At 55.6% G+C, this 18,797-nt stretch overlaps 1 long non-coding RNA gene across 1 annotated transcript in view; it reads left to right on the top strand.

Annotated features, from left to right (window-relative positions):
* The window catches only part of LOC106899454, a 139,233-nt gene extending 120,864 nt beyond the window's left edge, over positions 1-18,369 (top strand). The window contains exon 3 of the long non-coding RNA XR_001414046.1: positions 18,248-18,369. This is a non-coding gene — a long non-coding RNA (uncharacterized LOC106899454). The remainder of the gene's footprint in view (positions 1-18,247) is intronic.
* The last annotated feature ends 428 nt before the right edge of the window (positions 18,370-18,797 follow it).

Below are 18,797 nucleotides of genomic sequence, written 5' to 3' on the forward strand. Positions count from 1 at the left end.
TCTTCTTGCCACCCCGATCGCCTTTCAGAGCCCAGCGCCGAATTTAGAGCCCTTATCTATTGTCGCCTCCACGGCTGCTGCTACTCTGCTGGGGGGGGGGTTGCTTCCCCAGACCCCCCCTTTTTCCTCCTGACACAGATCTTCGATGTGAGTGTGACTCTTAATTCTCTTTTTTATTTTTTCTAAACCCGCCCCCCAACCCCGTCCTCCCCCCTTTCTTTGTGGTAAAAAGCACAAAAAGTGCCCGTAAATCAGGACCCGTCGCTTTTTCTCTCTCTTGGGATGGGGAGGGAGAAAAGGGGGGGGGATCCCGTGTTGGGAGGATCGGCTGCGTGGCGAGAGGGGGGGAAACTGAGGCACGGAGCTGGCGGGGGGGGAACACGGGACGTGGCTCACCGAGAGGGATTTCCTCCTCTTAAAATAACCCCAAATCTGGACGGGGAAGGAAGAGGCGGCAGGATTGCTGCCCGGGGGGGGATAAAATCCATCCCCTTGGCCTGTCGGGATAAAATCCGTGCCTGTGGCCCCCCGTGGGGGGGACGGTGGCGGGAGGGACGCGGGCGGAGGGTGACATGGCCACCGGGCCGGAGCTGGGGGTCGGAGGTGGCCGTGTCCCAGCCCGGATCTGCGAAAGCAAACAGGAAGGCGAGCGGGGAGCAGCCCCCCCCGGATTTACTCCTTCTTTATTGTGGTTCCTCCAAGGTTGGTACCGGGGTTTTTTAACACCTTCCTGCTCGGTGCCGGCTCCTTTCCCAGGGCGGTGGGAGCTGGTGGTCCCGGTGGGAGGTGGTTGTCCCAGTGGGAGCTGGTGGTCATTGTGGGAGCTTATGGTCGTGGTGGGAGCTGATGTTCATGGTGGGAGCTGGTGGTCCCAGTGGGAGCTGGTGGTTGTGGTGGGAGCTGGTGGTCGTCGTGGGAGCTGGTTGTCCCAGTGGGAGCTGGTTGTCCCACTGGGAGTTGGTGGTCCCGGTGGGAGTGGTGGTCGTGGTAGGAGCTGGTGGTCATGGTGAGAGCTGGTGGTCCTGGTGGGAGCTGATGGTCATTGTGGGAGCTGATGGTTGTCGTGGAAGTGGCAGTCCCAGTGGGAGCTGGTTGTCCCAGTGGGAGCTGGTGGTCCCAGTGAGAGGCTGGTGGTCCCAGTAGGAGCTGGTTGTCCCGGTGGGAGCTGGTGGTCCCAGTGGGAGCTTATGGTCGTGGTGGGAGCTAATGTTTGTGGTGGGAGCTGATGATCATGGTGGGAGTGGTGGTCCCAGTGGGAGCTGGTGGTCCTGGTGGAAGCTGGTGGTCATGGTGAGAGCTAGTGGTCCTGGTGGGAACTGGTGGTCGTGGTAGGAGCTGATGTTCATCGTGGGAGCTGGTGGTCCCAGTGGGAGCTGGTGGTCACGGTGGGAGCTGATGGTCATGGTGGGAGATGATGGTCGTTGTGGGAGCTGATGGTTGTTGTGGAAGTGGCAGTCCCAGTGGGAGCTGGTTGTCCCAGTGGGAGCTGGTGGTCACGGTGGGAGCTGGTGGTCATGGTGGGAGCTGGTGGTCCCTGTGAGAGGCTGGTGGTCCCAGTGGGAGTTGGTGGTCCCGGTGGGAGTGGTGGTCGTGGTAGGAGCTGGTGGTCATGGTGAGAGCTGGTGGTCATGGTGGGAGCTGGTTGTCCCAGTGGGAGCTGGTGGTCGTGGTGGGAGCTGGTAGTTGTTGTAGGAGCTGGTGGTCGTGTTGGAAGCTGGTGGTCGTGGTGAGAGCTGGTGGTCATGGTGGGAGCTGGTTGTCCCAGTGTGAGCTGGTGGTCCCAGTGGGAGCTGGTGGTTGTTGTGGGAGCTGGTGGTCGTGGTGAGAGTTGGTTATTCCAGTGGGAACTGGTGGTCGTGGTGGAAGCTGGTGGTCCTGGTGCAGAGATGAGCTGGGTACCACCATCCCCAGGGTTCTCCCTCCTGCTCCTTCTCCTCCCTTAACCATTTCACAACATTTTCATTCGCTCTAGAGACCAGCCCGGCCAGTCTCGCGTGAGGGATGGACCTGGTGGGGCTGGGACTGGTGCTGGCCTTGGCTCATCCCAGAAAAAGCTTTTTCCATCTCGATTTTTTTATTTTTTTCAGGGTTTGGAGGTTTTTTTTTTGTGTGTGTGTGTGTGCTGTCACCGCCTTGGGTCTGCCAGGATCCTACTGGATCAACTGGATCCTAGGGGGGATTAGAATTAATAATGTTGATAATCTTAATATCCGCTTCTGTGAAAATTAAGGTGCAAAAGGTGAAGGATGGGATCCCTCAGAAGTGAGTTTCCCCCCCCAAGATGTGGCTCACGTCTGCTGCCCCAGCTCCCATCCATGATGGAGGATAAACTTCGCTCGTTGGGTTAAACCCAACTCTTTAAGCATCGCCGGGGGTGGGCGAAGCAGGTTGTCCCCTCTGCTCCCCTCAGGGACCCCGTTGGCCCCATTCGGGGACTGGATTTGGGGCCGTGGGGCTCTTCCCGAGCTGCTTTTGAAACCGAACAGCAGTGACAGGAGCCCCGATGGCTGCAAAGCCCTTTCCTCCTCCTCCTCCTGTGTCTCTTTGGGGCAAAAAAAAAAAAAAATCGATTTAGACAGCTATTTATTTATTTACTTATTTTTATTCCTTCCTTTTTCTGTCCCCACCCTTAAGCCAAAAATTGGGACTGAAATATTTTTGTTTCCCCCCGCAAACTTGCCCCTTCTGAAAACCAACATTTCTCTCGTGCTCCCTTTGCAAATCTACAGGAAAAAAAAAACCCCTTATTTGGGATTCTTTTTTCCTCCCCCCCCGCAGTATTTCCCTTTTGCCAGAGAAATGGTGACTGGGGTTTATCCGTGCGCTCACGGCAGCTCTCCTCTGCCCTCGGGGTCCATCCCCTCTCTGCCACAGGAGCATCCCAGCCCCATCCCTGATGTCCCTCTGGATCCCAGACTGGGATGTTCCACCAGCCCCTCGGATGCTCGGGCTCTTGGAGGCTGCCAGAGCTGGGATGCAGCCGCGCTTCTGGAAACTTCCAAATTTTGGCATTTCCCGCAGTCACTGGGCATCCCCGCCGCTCTCCTGAGCATCACCCCTACCCTGGGTTTGCTGGGGATGCCCGAGGTGGGCACATGGGCATCACCTGCACCCCCAAACCACCACCCCTTCATCACAGGGCTGCGGAGAAGGGCTTGATGGGTCAGGACCACCACCCCTCACCACCCCCCCCCCCCCAAAAATCCTGCTAAAACACAAGCTTTTGGTGGGTTTTTAAAATAAAACCTGTTAAAACTGTTCCTGGAGGATGGGGGCTGGATGGGTCCCCATCACCTGCTCCCAATGAGCAGGTCCCCATCTCCCTGCTCCCTGGGAGCCACCACCCAGCGGGTCCGGCCGGTGATGGCCATCGCTGTGGCCAAGCTGTGGCTTGGCTTGGTGTGGGTGGCCGTGCCAGTGCCGGTGCCAGGGAGGAGGGGATTTGTGCTCCGGGGTGTAGAATGTGGGTCTTGGGAGCGAGCGGTGACAGCTGAGCACCAGCTGCCCACCTGGATTTCGGCCACTGGACACGCCGGGACCAGATCCTCACCCACCCGCCTCGGCTGGTGGTGGGATGTGGGGTGAGGATCCAGCCCCCTGGGCATCCCCCAGTCCCAAAAGCCAGGAGTCACACCAAGGACGAGGGACCTTGAGCTGTTTGTCCCCTCCTGCCCCAAATCTGGGTCCCTAGGGTTGTCCAGCGGTGTCATGCCCCGTGGTCCCCGGTGCCAGTGGCAGAAGTGGTGGCTGATGCAACGTTACTGGGGTGTTGGGTTGGAGCCACCGTGTTCTCAAGGCAGTGCAGGGGAAGAGGAAGTTAAACCCGTTTTTGCTCTGTGGCATCTCATCCCAATTCCTCCCACTCACGTAGGGCCCGTTTGGTGGTGGCCAGACCCTGGTCCATGCCTCTCGGTGGGCTTTGGTGGCTCCTTCTCCTCTCATGGCACTTGGGGTCAAGGGACTCATCTTTCTGCTCAGTTCCTTGTGCCCAGGGCCTTGGTCTGTGCTTGCAAATCATAGTCCCAAATAATTAATGCTGTTTGTGGATCTTTGTTTGCTTTATTTTTTAACAGCAGTGGCTGGTGGTCAGCTTCTGGCTGTTAGATGGCACCGTGCTCCGAGCGTGGGCCTCTGGCTGTGGAGCAAAGTCGTTTTTTGGGGTGGAAATGGTGGGGATGTGGACAGATGGATGGGCAGGTCCACCTCCGAGGAAAGCAGATGGCCATGATGCCGTTTTTTGTGGATTTGTTTCCAGGCTGGAAGTGCCAGGGACTGGTTGGAGCTGTGATGGTGGAGTGTGGGCACTGGGATGGAGGCAGGAGCCTGGTCCTTCCCATTCCTGGTGGTGTTGGCCAGATCTTGCCCATCCATCTCTCCAGGGGACTCTCTGGTGAGCTCTGCTCTGGTGTCACCCTCCCAGTGTTCAGCATTGCCATACCGGTGGCAAATTAAGCTCATGGCCTTCTTATCCTTCATCTCGTGGCCAAGTGGAACTGGTGACCACCATCCCCTTCCCAACCATGGGAAGCTCCTGGCTTCACCACCTTCACCAGCTCCTCCATACCCCAGATGTGCTGGACCCTGGGGACCCTGCTGCTCCCAACCTGGGAGCTTGGGATGTGTAAACCCTGTCCGAGAGCGTGGGATGGGGCAAGGCAGGAGCAACATCTGCTTCTACGTGGCCTTTGTGTCTTTGGAGCCGGAGGAGGCGATGGCTGCGTTGGGCATGGATGCAGTTGGCGGTCGGTAGATGCAAATAAAAGCAGCAGCCCCGTGACTTTTGCCATTGCTGCTATTACTCACCAGAGCCTGGGGGTGGAAAAAAAAAAAAATAGAAGTGGTTTTGGGTCAGTTTGAAGGATCTTGGTGGCTCTCGGGGAAGGGCTGAGCCTTTGGGAATGGTGCTGCTGGGGTCGTACGCCGGGAGGGAGGGTTGTGCCGGAGGGATGGCACCAGGGTCATGGAATCATAGAACCATGGAATGGTTTGAGTTGGAAGGGACCTTAAAGATAATTGAGGTCCAACTGGGTTGGACAATCGAGTTCCCTGCCCTGGGCAGGGACACCTCCAGGTGCTCAAAGCCTCATCCAGCCTTGTCTTGAACCCCTCCAGGGATGGGGCTTCCACAACTTCTCTGGGTCTCCATCCCCTCGGCACCCCTGGCTCCCAGCCTGAGCCCGTGCTGTGATTTGGGTGCTGGGGGGGTCTGCAAAGCTGCTCTTGGGTGGGGATGCTCTTGGATGGGGTCTCCAGCCGCCTTCTTGGGGTGGGGATGGAAATTTGTGCCACGTGGCCCTTGGGCGAAGGGAAGGTGACCACAGGATGCCCTTGGATGAAGGGAAGGTGACCACAGGATGCCCTGGGCTGGCTGCAGAGGACGTGTCCCCAGTCCCATCCCATTGGCCCGGGAGGGAAGAGGAGCATTTCTCCCGGGATGGTTCCCCTCTCGGCCGTGTCCCGTGGGGCTGCCGTGGGTTTCCATCGCTCTCTTGGGTGGCTCGGAGCAACCGTTGGGTCTCGTGGAGTTTCCCCCGGGTAAAACCCATCGTGGGGAGAGAGTTGTCCCCTCGGCTACTGGGGGAAATCCCGTCCCCTCACATGGAGAGCCCCTAAATTCCCTGCAGGAGGGTGTCACCCTCCTCACGCTGTCGAGCTGCTCCTGGAGACCCCATTCCCATGTCCTGGTGGTGGGATCCTGCTCCCCGGGTGGGGGCTGAAGGCAGGGACTGTCCCCCTTTGATGCCTTAGGTTTTGGGACATGGACATCCTTCTGATGACCGTAGCATGGTGGTGGCAGCAGGGACCTTGCTGGGCTGCACTGGGGGACAGGTGCCACCTGGGGTGCACCCTTGGGATGGGGGGAGACATTGGGGTCCACATCTTCCCCCTTCTTCACCCCCTTTTCTTCCCAGTAGCCCCAGAGCCAGCAAAAGTCCCTGCTGTGGGTCTGGTTTGGGGTCGAGAGCTGGTTGTGCTCCCCACTGCCAGGGGGATGACTTTGACAGCCTCCTGATATCCGAGCGCAGGATCCGGCCCCCGAATTCAGCTCTCCTTCTCTCCTTCTCGCTTTTTTTTTTTTTTTTTTTAATGAGTCAACCTCTCATCTGTCATATTAAACCTCCTCATTACCAGGTATCTAAATTTTGCTCTGACAATAGTGACAGGGGAAGCTGCGATCTCATTGCCGCGGCGCGGGGCCACGGGGAGCTGGCAGGTGGTTATTTCATGCCCTGCAGGGAGCCGAGGGGGTGGGCGACGGAGCCCGATAATGGGCTCTGCTTCCCTTCATTTAGAAAACCCGACTTAAGAGCAGAGGGGAAAATTACCCGCGGTCTCCAGCTCCCGAGCTGGTGATGGATGGAGGAACGGGAAAGAACGGTCCGGCTGCTTCTCCCTGGGGATGGAGGGTGGGTGGGGATGGATGGGGATAGATGGAGATGGAAGGTGGATGTGGATGGGGGTGGAAGGAGATGGAATGTGGATGAGGATGGATGGGGATGGGGGTGGATAGAGATCAAGGGTGGATGAGGGCAGATGGGAATGGAGGATGGATGGGGATGGAGGACAGATAGGGATGGATGAGGATAGAGGGTGGATGGAGATGGAATGGGGATGAGGATGGATGGGGATGGGGGTGGATAGAGATGAAGGGTGGATGAGGGCAGATGGGAATGGAGGATGGATGGGGATGGATGGGGATGGAGGACAGATAGGGGTGGGGATGGATGAGGATAGAGGGTGGATGGAGGATGGATGGCGATGGGGATGGATGGAGATGGAGTGTGGATTAAGGTGGATGGAGGGTGGATGAGGGTGGATAGGAATGGAGGACAGATAGGGATGGGGATGGAGGACGGATAGGGATGGATGAGGATAGAGGGTGGATGGAGATGGGGATGGATGGAGATGGAGGGTGGATGAGGGTGGATAGGAATGGAGGACAGATAGGGATGGGGATGGAGGACGGATAGGGATGGATGAGGATAGAGGGTGGATGGAGATGGGGATGGATGGAGATGGAGGGTGGATGAGGGTGGATAGGAATGGAGGACAGATAGGGATGGGGATGGAGGACGGATAGGGATGGATGAGGATAGAGGGTGGATGGAGATGGGGATGGATGGAGATGGAGGGTGGATGAGGGTGGATAGGAATGGAGGACAGATAGGGATGGGGATGGAGGACGGATAGGGATGGATGAGGATAGAGGGTGGATGGAGATGGGGATGGATGGAGATGGATGAGGGCTGATGGGAATGGAGGATGGATGGGGATGGAGGACAGATAGGGATGTGGATGGAGGATGGATAGGGGTGGGGATGGATGAGGATAGAGGGGGGATGGAGGATGGATGAGGGTGGATGGGAATGGAAGATGGATGGGGATGGAGGTTGGATGGAGAGTGGATGAGGGCAGATGGAAATGGAGGCTGGATGGGGATGAACAATGGATGGGAATGGATGAGGATGGAGGATGGATGGAGATGGGGATGGAGAGCAGATGGGGATGGGGATGGAGTGTGGATGGGGATGGAGGGTGGATGGGGATGGAGGACCGACTGGGATGGAAGGTCAATGGGGATGGGGGACAGATGAGGCTGGAGGCTGGATGAGGCTGAGTGGGGACGGAGGTGGCACAGGGCTGCCCCATGCAAGCGGTTGGTCCCAGCTGGAAAAGGGGAAGCTGTGCCCATAGGGGGGTGCTGGGGCTTGTGGGGTCCCCAGCCTCAGTGTGCCCCCCCCGGGGAAGCCACTGAGCCACCCAGGAGATCCCAGCCAGGCTCGGGGTGATGGGTGACCCCCCTCCACGAGGATGCCATCCTCAAGGTCAACGCTCAAGGTCGCATCAGCCTTTGCACGTGGCTGTTCCCGGGGTGCTTTAAAGGTCCTTTTAACCAGGGGTTGTCTGTCCCCTCCAGTTTAACGCCGTGTGGCCCGTCCGTCCTTGTGGCATCTCCCACCGGGAGAGGGGACCGGCTGCCACCCTGGGGTCCCCACTTGCCCCGGTCCCGTGTGTTTGTCCCCCCGGAGGTGGCCGTGGCGCGGGGTGAGGACAAGTCCCCTGGTTGGCTCCTGGCCAGCCCTGAGCCGGGGCCATGGACTCGCCGGTGACCTTGCCGGGGGCTGCTGCCCAGCCTGCCTTCTCCTGCCAGCTGCCCCCTGTCCCCTCCAGCCTCCGCTGGCTCTCGGTGACGCGGGGGGGAGGTCACTGGCTGTGCCCACCGTCACCGACGGACACACTCCGGGGGCGCGGGATGCGATGGCATCATCCCTGGTTAGTCACGGTGCGGGGTGGAACGGTGGGATTTGGGGTGCAGGGCAGCGGGGTGCCCCGTTTGGGTGCTGCCACCGTCCCCTTGATCCTTCCCCCACCATCGGGGCTGTCACCCCGGGGTGGGTGATGCTCTTGGTGGGTGGGTGTTGGTCCAAATGGGTGCACAAGCTGCAGGGGAAGAGAAAATCAACCCCGCTTTAATAATTCCCCCCCCAAAATCTTTTCTTTCACCCCCCCCTTGCAGAGGCAAATGCCGCTTCTCCAGCATCCTTTAAGGGCTGTGTGGGTTTTTTCTCCCCCCCCGCCCCCCCAGACTCTTGGCACGGCGCGTGGTTTTGTTACAGCTCAGCAGAGCTGGCTGCGCCGTTGGCATCTGCTTTTCTCCAGAGAGCGCCTGAATCTGGGTCAGGAATATATGTGTCTTTTTTGGGTTTTTGGTTTTTTGGTTTTTTTTTTTTTTTTGGTGGTGGTGCAAATTCCTCGGGGGCCAGCTCCAATCCATCCAGCCTTCGCTCCCCCTCCCCGGAGCATCCCCCCCCTCCCCATCCCAGGTTGGTACCTGCAGCTGGTGGGATGCAGGAAGCACCCCGAGCCCGCTGGTTTTGCTGCCCATCCTTGGGGAAATGGGGACCCTCTGATTTCAGGGGGGTGCGGGGAGGGATGGGAGCCCAGCGCTGGGTTTTGACACCTGCTGGACGAGCAGGATTTGGCCCCGGGGAGGGTTCGGTCCTTCTCCGGAGCCGCGTTTCGGCCGCCTTCCTCTCCCCTCCCCCTGCCTGCATCTGGAGGCTCGACACAGGAACCCAGATAGCATCATCCTGAAACCAGAATAGAAGCTTTGGAGGAGACTTTAGCATGTTTGTGCGGTTTTGATCTCGGTTTGGAGATAAAGAGGTGCTAAACAATGCAAAGCTGGGGAGGGCGAGTCCTTTGGGGGCTGGGGAAGGGCAGGCAGCTGCCCTCTCCGATGCCCGCGACGTCCCCGTGCGGGTCCATCTCCCCTTCGCCGTGTCCCCCCGGGGTGTCCCCCCCATCCCCAGCAAAGCCAGCTCCATCCCTCAGCGGTCACTCCATGGCGAGGTGACAGCAAGCACCATGCTGGTGGCTTTGCAGGGCAGGAAGAACCTCATGAACATAAATACAGATTTTAGGGAAGGGTTTTTTTTATACACACACACACCCCCCCCCCCAACCTCTGCAGAGGAGGAGGAGGAAGCTGGTCCTGCAGATCCAGAAGCCACCGAGAAGGAAACTCCAAATCCTTGGTGTCAGGGTGGAGGATATGTTAAAAAAACCCCGACAATGAAGTCAGAAAAGGCCGACCCGGCCGCCAGCGAGAGAGGAAGCAGGAAGGCAGGAGCTGCAGTTAAACACTCGGGTTCAAGAGGTGACTTGAGCTGAATCCACATCCTCCTGGGATGGAAATACAGCCCCGTCCGTGGGCTCTGTCAGTTTGTGACCAGGAAGCCCCGGAGCTGGGGCTTGGACACCTGGGCTGCTCTTTGAGGTTTGATTTGAGCTTTTAAGGCTCTTTCTCAGCGGATGGAGAGTCCGAGCTTCGTGCGGGAGCTGCTGGATGCTCCTCGTGGCAGCGCGGCCTCATCCCACCTCCTCTCAACCCCTTTTTCTGGGGGAAAAACTGCAGGTTTGCAGCCGGGAGCATTGCAGCGGGGCCTGGAGCTGCTCTCGCCACCTCCAGAGCATCGTTGTCACCTCCAGAGCATCGTCCCTCCTCCCTCTGCTCGCCCCTTGCCCCCCCATGCCCTTAACCCACCACGGGGTGACGAAGGGCTCGGTGCAACCGTGGGGTGTAAACCACTTCCCATGGCAGGTTGGGCTGCAGCACGGCAGCGTGTCGTATAGTCACAGGGTGTTGGAAGGGACCTTAAAAATCATGTCATCCCCCCCCCCTGCCCTGGGCAGGGCCACCTCCCACCAGCCCAGGTTGCTCCAAGCTCCCTCCAACCTGCCCTTGAACCCCTCCAGGGACGGGGCAGCCACAGCTTCTCTGGCCAACCTGGGCCAGGCTCTCACCACCCTCACACCAAAGAACTTCTGCCCCACATCTCAGCTCCATCTCCTATTTTTTGGTTTAAAACTCTTCCCCCTCGTCCTATGGCTCCACTCCCCAAACACCATCCCTGGAGGGATCTAAAAGCCAGTGCTGAGGGACACGGGTCAGTGGTGGGTTGGGCAGTGGTGGGTTGATGGTTGGTCTTGATGAACTTGGAGGTCCCTTCCAACCCAGGGAAGTGGTGGAATTGGCAGAGCATCGCAGAATGTTTGGGGTTGGAAGGGACCTTAAAGCTCATCCAGTTCCATCCCTTCTAGAGGAAGGGACATCTTCAATGAGACCAGGTTGCTCCAAGCCCCCTCCAACGTGGCCTTGAACCCCTCCAGGGATGGGGCAGCCACAGCTTCTCTGGCCAGCCTGGGCCAGGCTCTCACCACCCTCACGCCAAAGACGTTCTTCCCCAGATCATAGAATTATAAAATGGTTTGGGTTGGAAGGGACCTTAAAGCTCATTTTGTTCCAACCCTGGGCAGAGGAATGGGACAAATCCTGCACCTGGTGACCCATGAGCTGGAGCTCCTTGCTGGGAGATGCTCTAAGATGGGGGAAAGTGTCCACGCAGCATGTTACTGCAGTCGTTTCTTGTTGTGGATAAACCCTGACCCCCGCAAAATATTGGTCCTTCTGGACTGGGTTTGATGAATTTGGTCCTCCAGGTGCCTTGTTCCCCGAGGGGAGATGCCCTCATCCCGTGAGGACCCATGACTCTGAGTTGGCCCCTTGGCTTGAAGGAGCCAAGTCAGGATAAACCCATCTTTGGGAGAATTCCTTCAAATATTGGGTAAAGGATGGCTTTGTCCTGCAGGGAGGGTGTTCAGTGCCTGGGCAGAGCAGGCTGTTCTCCCCCAGAGCTGTCACCTGCTTATCCCCCTTCAATTTGGGACTTTCTGTGCTGGTACCAAACATCCTTCCATTCATCTCCTCCTCGAGATGACCCGTGTCGGTCCTTTCAGCATCTTCCAGGAGAGTGTTTTTCTTCAATTTCCCTTTTCCTTCCTCTTTTTCCCCAGCCCCCATCTGCCCTTTGAAGCTGCTTTGGCAGTTTTCTCCACGGCCAAGGACGTCCTGGTGGCCCTGGCCCCAGTTTGGGGGATGGAGATGGGGAAAACGTCCCTTGAACTGGTTCTACCATGAACCCAACCAATTTTTGCTGGATACCAGTTACCACTGGTAACGTGAGCTCCGCCGTGTATTCCTGGATGGGGGATGCGAGCGCCGGGGCCACGCGCTGGGAAAGGCAAGGCAGAAAGGAAAAGAACGATTTTTTTTCTTTTTCTATTTTTTGGAAAGGATGCGTTTATTTGCCTTTATTTATCTTCCTAAAGCTTTTGGATCCCTCTTTTTGATCTCTCCCCGTCTCAGCCGCGCGGCCGCCGGTTGGTTTATTTGAGCTGACATCGCGCTGAGGGCGCGGGGCTTTGCGAGGCGGGGGACAGCTTAATGTCACCGCTGGCTTTAGGATGGAGGCGACTAAAAAGGGATGCAATAAAAATATATTAAAAATAGCATACGGCCCCAGAAAGTGGATGGGAGACTCTTAAGTGCCTCTCTGCACCCGGGGGCTATTTAGAAATGGAAAAGGGGCAAATTAAGGAGTGGTGCAAAGAACCCCGCTGCTCGTGAAACGCCAACGTGAAACTGTGTAGAAATAGGTAAAATAGATCAAATAGATTTTGCCATCGAAAAATATCCAGAAGTAAAGCCTTGGAAGAGCTACCAGCTCTCCTGCCTCCCCAGTTCTCGGGGCTGGGGATTCAGCACCCCCAAAATTCCTTGTTTTGTCAAAACATCCCCCAGCTGAGATTCCTCTTGGCTTTTTTTCTTTCTTCCCCCATTTGCAAAATGCTAACTCTGCTCCTGCACCCGTCTCTCCAATTTAAAGCAATTTACTTGGAGCCGGGTATGAATTACTCAGCACAGAGTTAACCAGCACCTGCTTGCAGTTAATTGGCATGTGTGTTAATTGCTGTGATAGTCATACTTGTGCGAGCGCGCGAGGGGGTGTAGGGCAGGGGGGGGGATGGGGGCTGCCTCCGTCCCGGCGCTTCTCCCGGCTTCCCCGGGGCGATGCCCGATTTCCCTCTTCCCGCTCCTCGCCGAGGGCTCCGGGTGCTGAAGGGGGGACCGGGATGAGATTTTTGGCTGGATGCAGCGCCCGGGATTTGCTCCGCAGCAGGTTTGTAGGTCCCTTTCCCTGCCCTTGGACCCCGCAGCCGAGATGCTGGGTGGTTGCGTGGCGATGGTCGCCGTGGCAACGGGTACCGCTGGGGATGGAGGCATCCTTGGAAAGGGCGGGGGGAAAGGCTGTGGGGTGGCCCCGAGGCTGGGCTGCACCCTCTGGTCTATCCCGGGCCTGATCTAGGTCGGCGCTGGGTCATGTTTTGGGCAAGCCCTGCCTTACAGGGCTGCGGAGATTCTCTGGTGTCTCGTAAGGGCTGGGCTTAACCCATCAGCTGGTGTTTGTGCGATTTTCTGGGGTGTCACAACTTGGGGACATCAGTGCCTCGTCCCAAAATGGGATGGAGAGGTCCCCGTGGGCTTGGATGCCGCGTGGGGTGGGTGCCTTCTCATCCCACCTGCGCCACGGGATGGCCTGAGCCACGTTCCCTTGGAAAACCAGGCTAAGGAAGAGAAAGAAGCTGCTGTCTCAGAAGGAAGAAAAGATGATTGAACGCCTGGGGATGTTATATTGAATAAAAACACCCAAGTGAAAAGTTATTTAGGAGTTTAACTCCTTTTAGCAGCCCTTCGCTCTGGGTGCTTGGCTGTGTACGTGTTTGGGTGCTGAAGATTCCAGCTGATCAGGGAGGAGGGTGATGGATGATCCTGATGCTTTGGGGAGGGCAATGAGGGAGCCAGAGGGAGCTCCGGAGGCTCCGGGCTCGGTGCCGGGTGCGCAGTGGGTGCTGTGTGTTGGGGGGAGCACCCGGGGCAGCGCCGGGGGGGGTGGGCAGGAATGGGGGTGTCTCTCCAGGTCTCTTGCGTTTGCAGATGCTGCTCAGAAACTCGAGCCTGTGGTTGGACTTTTCTGAAACAGCCACCTGGGCAGGAAACGCCAAAATACCTGGGTTTAAAAATATTTTAGAACATAACCCCCAACCTAAAACCAAATAAACCCACCCCCGAAACCCCAACTCTGACATTGGGAACATGAAAAGGGAGGAGTTTTAAATCCCCTCCACGGGATGAGTCTGGAGAGGAGCACACAGCTCCGTGCTTTTCTCCATCCCCCCTTTTCATCCCGTCCGAGGACCGCACTCGCTGTGGGATGTTTTCCTTCCTGTGCAGAGGAGAGGGATCAGGAGCATCACACGACCACCTCCTTTTCTCCCCACGATGACAAGCAAAAAAAAATATGCTGTTAAGTTGCCCTTTTTCCTATGGAAAACTTTATCCAGCGGGATGAGCAAAACCCGAGGCTGGGATGATGGTCCTCATCCAGCTCCGGGATGCCGACGTGCCGGGAGTCGGGATGCAAGAGGAGGAAATGTGCTCTGGTGGTTGAAAAAGGCGATTTGTATCCAAACACCTGGGGTTTTGTTTGCGGCACAGGGAGGGGGATGTGGTTTGAATCCCACCCTTCCCATGCACGAAGCACCGGTTCCTGCAAAGCTCAGGGCAGGAATGAGCAGCTCCAGGGATTTCTCCTCATCCCTACAAACATCCCATCTCTTTTGGGGAGCTTTTGGCCGCGACGGCATCCTGTGAAGAAGTCCCACAACCGAACCGCGTTAAAATATGCTTCCTTTCACTCGGTTTTAATTTACTGCCCCTTCTTCTCCAGTGTTTATTGTTGCTTCTGGAGAGTTCCTCTCTGGTTTGGACAGTAAATCCGCTGCCTTCTCAGACAGTTTCTCCGTCCAAGAGCTGCAGCACAAGGAAGGAATTAGCGTCTCGCCTTGGGTCCGGATGCGGAGCTGTTGCCACTTGGTCCTTCTGCCGGCGGTTTTGGGGATGGGGAAGGTGAAGAGTTTTCAGCCCCTTTAAAGAGATGGCAGCTCCGAAGGGAAAAGCTGCAAAGTGAATGTGGGGCAAAGTTCCTCCTCCGCCAGATTTTCTCCGTACGTGCAAAATCCTCACCTCGGCTCCCGATGAAACAAAAATCCTTGTTTTCGGCTTTTTTTGAGGGATGCTTTCGTGGCAGCCCAGTGCCTGCAGCCTCTGCTCACCAGTGCCGGTTCGAGCAGCGATCCTATGGACTGGTGATGCTCTGGGACCAGTGATGCTCTGGGACCAGTGATGTTCTGGGACCAGTGATGCTCTGGGGAAAGTGATACTCAGGGACCATGATGCTCTGGGGGCAGGTGATGCTCTGGGACCAGTGATACTTTGGGACCAATCATGCTGTGGGACCAGTGATGCTCTGGGGACAGTGAAGCTCTAGGACCATTGATACTCTGGGACCAGTGATGCTGTGGGACCAGTGATGTTCTAGGACCAGTGATGCTGTGGGGACAGGTGATGCTCTGGAACCAGTGAAGCTCTAGGACCAGTGATTCTGTGGGACCAGTGATGTTCTAGGACCAGTGATGCTGTGGGACCAGTGATGCTCTGGGGACAGGCGATGCTCTGGGACCAGTGATGTTCTAGCACCAGTGATGCTCTGGGGACGGTGGTGCTCTGGAACCAGTGAAGCTCTAGGACCGTTGATACTCTGGGGCCAGTGATACTCTGGGACCAATGGTGCTGTGGGACCAGTGATGCTCTGGGATGAAGGATGCTCTGGGATGAAGGATGCTCTGGGATCGCCCTTTTTGGGGCTGCCCACAGAGGGATGGGGAGCAGCAGCTGAAGGGCATCCCCCCTGGCACCAGCTCAGCATCCTCCATGGTACCAGTGCTGCTCACAGCCGGATGGTCCCTCCTGTTTGCTGCTGGGGGGGAAAAACACACACCGATTTTGAGAAATAACAACCCAAGCAGCAAACGTATGATTTTTCCTTCCAAAGGGCCTTCTTGGTGGGATTTATGGGGGAAAAAAAAAGGATTTTTGCTGCCCTTTGTCTCTCTGGTCTCCCTCCTGGGCTCCCCATCACTCGTCTTCCCTGGAGGACAAACTGTGGATGTTGGGGAGGGGGCAAGTCTCGCTGTTCCCCTCTGGGCTGCTGGAACCGGGGCTGAAAGCCCAGAGCACGATGCGCGATGAATAATTTTACCCAAAAAAAAAAAAAAGCAGAGAAAAAAGATGAAGTGACTCACACGACTCAATGAACCCCGAAAAACAAGTGTGGGAGTGAGACCGTCAGGGCTTGTTTGTTGTGGGAGCGTGGTCCGATGCGGAGGCGAAGGACGGGGCCAAGGTCACTGGGGGGGGTTCAGGGGGTCCCGGGGAGGGGGTGTCCATGCTGTGGGGTGGGAGAGGAGCAGGAGGAGCTGGGTCAGGGCTGGAGAGGGTTGAATTGGGATGATGGGAGGGGGGGAAAAAGTGTTTTTTTTTTGTTTTTTTTTTTTTTTTTCTCCTGTGTGTTTTGTAAGGAGAGCGAGGGCCGGGGGCTGCCAAGTGGCAGCAGATAGGAAGCTATTTTGGGACTGGCTTTTCCCTCTGCCCGGGGATTGGCACGGGGCACCCTCGCCTGAAACGCGGTGTTAGATGCTCTTCTGGCCACGGGAGCAGGAGGAAAAAAACACGACTGGAGAAAAACAGACTGCCTGACTTTATCCCCCTCTTCATCCCTTCATCCAACGAGCCCCTCAAATCCATCCCAGATCCATGGAAACGACCGGCATCGGGCTGGTGTTGAGCCCAATCGAACCCCGTGCTCTCGGGGCTTCCTTCAGAGTCCTTCCCCTCGCCCCAAAAAATGAGGTTTCTCTGCCTGACGATAGGAGTGGTTTTTTTTTTTTATTAAAGTAATCAAATAAAGACATTTTAAAATTCCAAATTGAAGATTAATGCAGAAATTGGAGACGGATTTAAATTGCCCGAGCTAATCATCAGCCACTCGACTGCTTATGACTTTATTAAGAGAAAAAAAAAATGGGGGGGGGGGAAAAAGAGTCTGGAGTGTCACGGAGGAATAATGATTCACGGGCTCCTTGCTGCCGGCTCCTCCTCCTCCTCCTCGACGAGCATCGCCGTGCCCGGCCCACACGTGTCCCACGGCGCGGGTGGTTTTGGGCTCCATCCTGGGGGTTTTTCAAGATGGGGTTGGATAAATACGATTTTTTTTTACGCTGACGGTGGCAAGATGCTGGCCCAGAGAGGTGGTGGGTGCCCCATCCCTGGGAATGTTCAAGGTCAGGTTGGACCCGGTTGTGTTGAAGATGTCCCTGCACATGGACAGGACCTTTAAAGGTCTCTTCCAACCCAAACTATTAAATTTATGTAATTCTAAATCACTTTGCAGACTCTGGTTTGGATAAATATGATTTTTTTTTTATGCTGAGGGTGGTGAGATGCTGGCTCAGGTTGCCCAGAGAGGTGGTGGGTGCCCCATCCCTGGGAATGTTCAAGGTCAGGTTGGACCCGGTTGTGTTGAAGATGTCCCTGCACATGGACAGGACCTTTAAAGGTCTCTTCCAACCCAAACTATTAAATTTATGTAATTCTAAATCACTTTGCAGACTCTGGTTTGGATAAATATGATTTTTTTTTATGCTGAGGGTGGTGAGATGCTGGTCCAGGTGGCCCATAGAGGTGGTGGGTGCCCCATTCCTGGGAAGACTCAAGGTCCTCTTGGACCATATCTAGTTGGAGATGTCCCTGCTCGTGGATAAGACCTTTAAAAGTCTCTTCCAACTTGAACTTTTTGATGATTCTATAATTCTCAATCACTTTGCAGCCCAGAGAGGTGGTGGATGCCCCATCCCTGGGAATATTCAAGGTCAGGTCAGACCAGGTCTAGTTGAAGATGTCCCTGCTGACGGAAAAGACCTTTAAAGGTCTCTTCCAACCCAAACTATTCAATGATTCTATAATTCTAAATCACTTTGCAGCCCTCTGGTTTGGATAAATATGATTTTTTTTTTATGCTGAGGGTGGTGAGATGCTGGCCCAGGTTGCTCAGAGAGGTGGTGGGTGCCCCATCCCTGGGAATATTCAAGGTCAGATTGGACCCGGTCATGTTGAAGATGTCCCTGCTCATGGACAAGATCTTCAGAGGTCTTTTCCAACTCAAACTGTTCGATGATTCTGTAATTCTAAATCACTTCGTAGCCCTTTGGGTTGGATAAATATGATTTTTTTTTTATGCTGAGGGTGGTGAGATGCTGGCTCAGGTTGCCCAGAGAGGTGGTGGGTGCCCCGTCCCTGGGAATATTCAAGGTCTTGTTGGATCAGGTCTAGTTGAGATGTCCCTGCTCATGGACAAGATCTTCAAAGGTCTCTTCCAACCCAAACTGTGTGATGATTCTATAATTCTCAGTCACTTTGCAGCCCAGAGAGGTGGTGGATGCCCCATCCCTGGGAACATTCAAGGTCAGGTTGGACCAGGTCCTGCTGAAGATGTCCCTATTCATGGACAAGACCTATAAAGGTCTCTTCCAACTCAAACCGTTCAATGATTCTGTAATTCTAAATCACTTTGTAGCCCTTTGGGTTGGATAAATATGACATTTTTTTTTATGCTGAGGGTGGTGAGATGCTGGCTCAGGTTGCCCAGAGAGGTGGTGGGTGCCCCATCCCTGGGAACACTCAAGGTTCTGTTGGACCAGGTCTAGTTGAGATGTCCCTGCTGACGGAAAAGACCTTCAAAGGTCTCTTCCAACTCAAACTATTTGATGATTCTATAATTCTCAATCACTTCGCAGCCCTCCTGGCCCCAGGGGGATGGAGCAGAGGGAACTTCTGTGGGGCAGGAGATGTGCTGGTGGTGGGGACGGTGCCGGGAGGGTGCGGGATCCTGGATGGGGTTTGGGGACAAACGGTCTCACTCCTCTCTCTCTCTCTCTCCTTCCGCAGGTCTCTGAGCAGCCGCTGACGGCTCAGCCCCGCTGGATCCGGCCGCGCAGGAGGGGACCATGAACTGAGCAAGGAGCTGCCCAGAATTCCCCCCCCCCTTTTTTTTTTTTTTTTTGGCTTTTTTTTTTTTTGGTTCGTTTTTTTTTTTTCTGCTGAAAAAACAAAAAAAACAACCCCAAAGAAGCGCCCCTTCCACGCTCTTTCATGAAAGCGCTTTAAAAGGGGGTGATTTTTTTTTTTTTTTTTTTTTTCTATAATCACTCAGACTCCTAAATTAAACCCTGAAGGAAAAGGAAGAAGGAAGCAACCAATAACCTAAGTAACTTCTTACAGTAGCAAGCCACTCTATCTTACGTCATTGTGCAGGGCTCATTATGAAAGCAGAGCTCATTACAGAAGTTTTTACTCATACACAGTGCACAGGCTACATAGAAACAGAATATGAATACCCTTATCAGCTCCACAGGAATTACTTTGCCAAAAGACATTGATGGTGTTCCTGCCTGCCTCTCCTAATGACAGAGAATATCTGATCTTTCCAAGAGTCATA

This window comes from Calidris pugnax, unplaced genomic scaffold (genome assembly GCF_001431845.1).
Source record: "Calidris pugnax isolate Ruff unplaced genomic scaffold, ASM143184v1 scaffold371, whole genome shotgun sequence".
NCBI classification, from domain to species: Eukaryota; Metazoa; Chordata; class Aves; order Charadriiformes; family Scolopacidae; genus Calidris; species Calidris pugnax.